We start from the raw sequence: 4,081 nt of genomic DNA, 5'->3' as shown, positions 1-4,081 counted from the left end.
ACCTGATGGTCTTCAATACATTTACTACTATATCAAATTTTCGCTTTCAAATCAACTTTTACATTTTATGTCTGACGGGGTCAAAATACAGGCAGGAGGCCAAAAAAATACTATGTTGGTCCTGTAATTTATGCGACCAACATATTAACGGAAAGAAAAAAGCCCGCAAGACAGAATATATAATAAAAGAGATGGATGGTAAACTATGTGAGGAAACCTAATCAACGATTAACACTCTGGAGAAGTTTGCAACTGTGAATTAGAGTGAACAAGAAGATCCTATTTAGTACATTTATCTTGTTCCTTTTACTGTTGTCAGAGAGTTCCTATTTAAGGACATAAAAGGAAGACAGTGCGTAGTGAGAAGAAAACTGCTGCTTACATTTAAAAGTGTACTCGCCATATCAACGTGCACGATTTAAATAGAGAGTTTTGGTGATTTATTTAGCAGGTCACTGCCGACTTGTATCGTTTCTCGAATACTCAGAAGTATCATTTTTTGTCTGTATTAAAATTGATCATCTATTGACCATCCAATAATCAAACGAGTAGCAGCTTTTGCTCATTGTTGGTGATGTAATGTCTAGTAACGATTTGGATATTTTCAGGAACGTTAAAGTCGGCCCATCTTGCTTTGACCATTGGCTGACCACATCCATCACTTACTCTTCCTTCAAGGTCATGACGAAAAATTCCACAGGCCACGCAACTTTAATATTAAAAAGTTAGCCTGCTCTGCTTTTCTGATTATATAATAGCCAAGCTCCCCTCCTAGTCAAAATACCTTTTGCCACAGTATCTGTTAACATTTTTGTAAGAACGTACGATTCATCTTATCCTTTCATCTTTTCGTAATTAAATGCGCGAAAAATATGCTGCGCTCTTATGACGAACATAGATAAAGCGTTTATTCGCTGTAAAATATTTTTATAATTAGAAATATTTTAGAGAAGAAATGTATAGTAACAAAACATTTTGGTCTTCTGTTTGAATATCATTGGTCAACACTGAAATTGTTACTGACTTTAAAAGGTCCTAAACTGTAATATCTTGGTGTGGCGAACACAAATATGGCCATGAACATTGTTTTATTGGCTATCATTTAGAACAGGGATGCCCAACCTACGGCCCGCGGGCCATATCCGGCCCGCGACGCGGTGCCATCAGGCCCGCGAAACTTCTGCACACAGTGCAGGAAATCGGCATGTTAGTAATAATAATAAAAAAAAAAAACCCGAAAAAAACGAGAAAAGGGAAGAAGTATTTATCCCCACGTAGGGGCGTTTCCCAATCTTTTTTTCGATGAACGAACATTTCGATTCAGTGCTCCGACTTGGTGTATCTACGATGAGGCCGGACATTCAGAAGTTGGTTTCGGGAAAACAACTTCAAATATCCACTAATTACTACATAATATAATGGTAAGTACAACTTGTTTCTAATAAAAAATGGTATCTGCTCTATTTTTTCTTTTTTTCTTTTTTGTATTTTTGCGGTGAAGTGGCCCGCGACACGGCTGTCCGAAATGGATATGGCCCGCAGGCCTAAAAAGGTTGGTCATCACTGGTTTAGAAGATATTTGATAGATTTATGGCATTTACAAAGTGTCTAAACACATGCTAACCATAGACTAGTAAAAGTTTCAGTGAGGAGAGCTCAAATGGTTGCTCGCGGGACGTGATGAACATGAATGTGTGACCACGCGCTTTGCACTCCTCTGCCTTTTTTCAATGAATAAAAAGGGTCGACCAACTGTTAATGCATTTAATGTCTAAAATGAAAGAAACGAAAACTAAACTAAATACGGGTGAATATAATGATAATAGTTCTACAGAAATTTTCCGTAGCAAGTTACCCGGATGAAGGACACTGTCTCTGTCACTCATCTTACACGACAGTCTGGCACAAGAGGTTGTTGTAACAGGTAACTGTCTTGATAATTGACGATGGTGATGATGAGAATAACTGTGAAAGGTTGAACAAATGTGTTCTTGACCAGGAACACGAAGACTGCCGAATGGATGCTGAAAATAAATTCCTTCGTGGAGTAATCCTTGAATCACTGTGGCGTAGATTACTGGACACTGATGATTGAGATGATAGGGATAACAGTGGTAATAATAGTTAAGATACAGTGACAGTTGAGATAATAGCGACTGTACCGATAGGCCTCCCATACAAGACGACAACTCGCCGTGAATTGCAAGGCAACAAATAGTAACACGAAATAATATATTTAGTACTGTGGTAATATCGTCAAACTTCTTCTCCTCTCGCGGTCATGTAAGTGTTACTCTGATAAAATGGAACAGCTTTTGCAGCATTAAATTAAGGGGTAGGCCCGCTCCAGGGGAAAGGGAATAGCACAATAATTAAAGTCTGATATCGTGGTATTTTGAAAAAAAATCTCTGTTCTTATCAGCCACCTTGTAAGAGCTAGATAAAAATCTTAACGAAAACTACTTGTGCTTAGTTAAGAAAGATCTTTAGGGTCCGCTGTTTAATTATTTTCCAATAACATAACAGATTTGAGTGCAGGATGCTAGTGTCTTTAATTTGAAATAATAACCCCTTCCTTTCTCTCGATACACACCTAACAATATGGTTATAGACATAAAAATTCTACGCTCAGGACATTCCGTAACGGCAATAAACATGATGGTAAAATAATGTCCTCTAATGTATTCGCGACATACACCCCCACTTCAAGTTAAATACAAGTTATGTTTGTATACACATGCTGGGATGAATAAAAGTATAATTATGGAAGTGTGTCTTTTCTCTTTTCATTCCATTATGCAGTGTCTTAATCTCCTTCAGGTCTTTAACGTGCATCGGTTAAATGTTTTTGAATTACTTTGATACATTTATAGACCTTCACAGAACGAGCAACAAGATTTGTTTTTGTGTTGTTGTTAGCTTTTAAAGCCGCGAGCTCAGCTTTCGCTTGGGCACCGCGTCAAAGCAACGCAAACTATAGTTTATATGTATAAATATAAAAGTATCTATATATACAACAGCTACTACTAGTAGTAGTACTACTACTATTAATACACCAGGTTTTTTTTGTTTTTCTTTTTGTTTTTTTTTTGTATTTTATATTTGGTTTTTTTTGTTGTTTTTTTTGTTTTTTTTTTTGTTTGCTTTTTTTTGGCGGAAGGGCAAAGGACACAGGCAGAAGTGGTTCTCGGAAGTAGAGAGTGGAGTGACCGTACAAACTGTGACCAACCCTACCTCCATATCCTGGATGATCTGTAATGGCCAATACACATTGATCAATCCTAGAAGTAAAACACAAATTTACCATTTGTAACGCGGCTACTACTAATGATTTACATTCTTGCTTTTCTGATATTTAAACAGACAAAATTTCATATCAGATAACACAGACACGACGAGTATATCGTCAAGTGTGCAGACGACATTATAGGTATTATATATTGGAAGATTCAGAATTAAAATAGTAAACACAAGAAGTTTTTGTCGTGTGTCATTGCTGAACGTAGATACTACTGTTTATCGTCTCATCGTGTGTCACTGTTTTGCCAGAACGATCGCTGTTTGATGATTTGTTTATTTTTATGTTTTCTTTGTCCTTGTCCCTGTTGGTTCTTACAGGGAACGGGTTGTTGCAGAATATGTTGCATTGTATTTTCTGTTTATCATATTATAATTTTGAGTTTGTTGCAAAGTTTTCTTTGTTATTATTTATGAATGTTGGTTTTTAAATGATTTTTGTTTTTGTGTTTTACTTTTATTTTGCTGTGGATGATGATGATGATGATGATGATGATGATGATGATGATGATGATGATGATGATGATGATGATGATATAAACGCATGTTGTATCACAAACACACAGCACAACGCTCGATGAGTCCCCTTCAGATGACGATGAGGATGTATAAATATTTAATATTAATTTTTTATTTGACGCCTAGACACTTGTGCGTTCTTTCCTTAATTAAACATCTCTACCTCTATTGTAGACCAGTATACATTTAACGATATTAACTAAATTTAACTAATAATGCACTGTAAATATTAAATATAATTTTCCAGTAAACATACATCAATCCA

This window comes from Pomacea canaliculata, linkage group LG4 (assembly GCF_003073045.1).
Source record: "Pomacea canaliculata isolate SZHN2017 linkage group LG4, ASM307304v1, whole genome shotgun sequence".
NCBI lineage: Eukaryota > Metazoa > Mollusca > Gastropoda > Architaenioglossa > Ampullariidae > Pomacea > Pomacea canaliculata.
Note: the sequence above shows the minus strand (reverse complement) of the source record.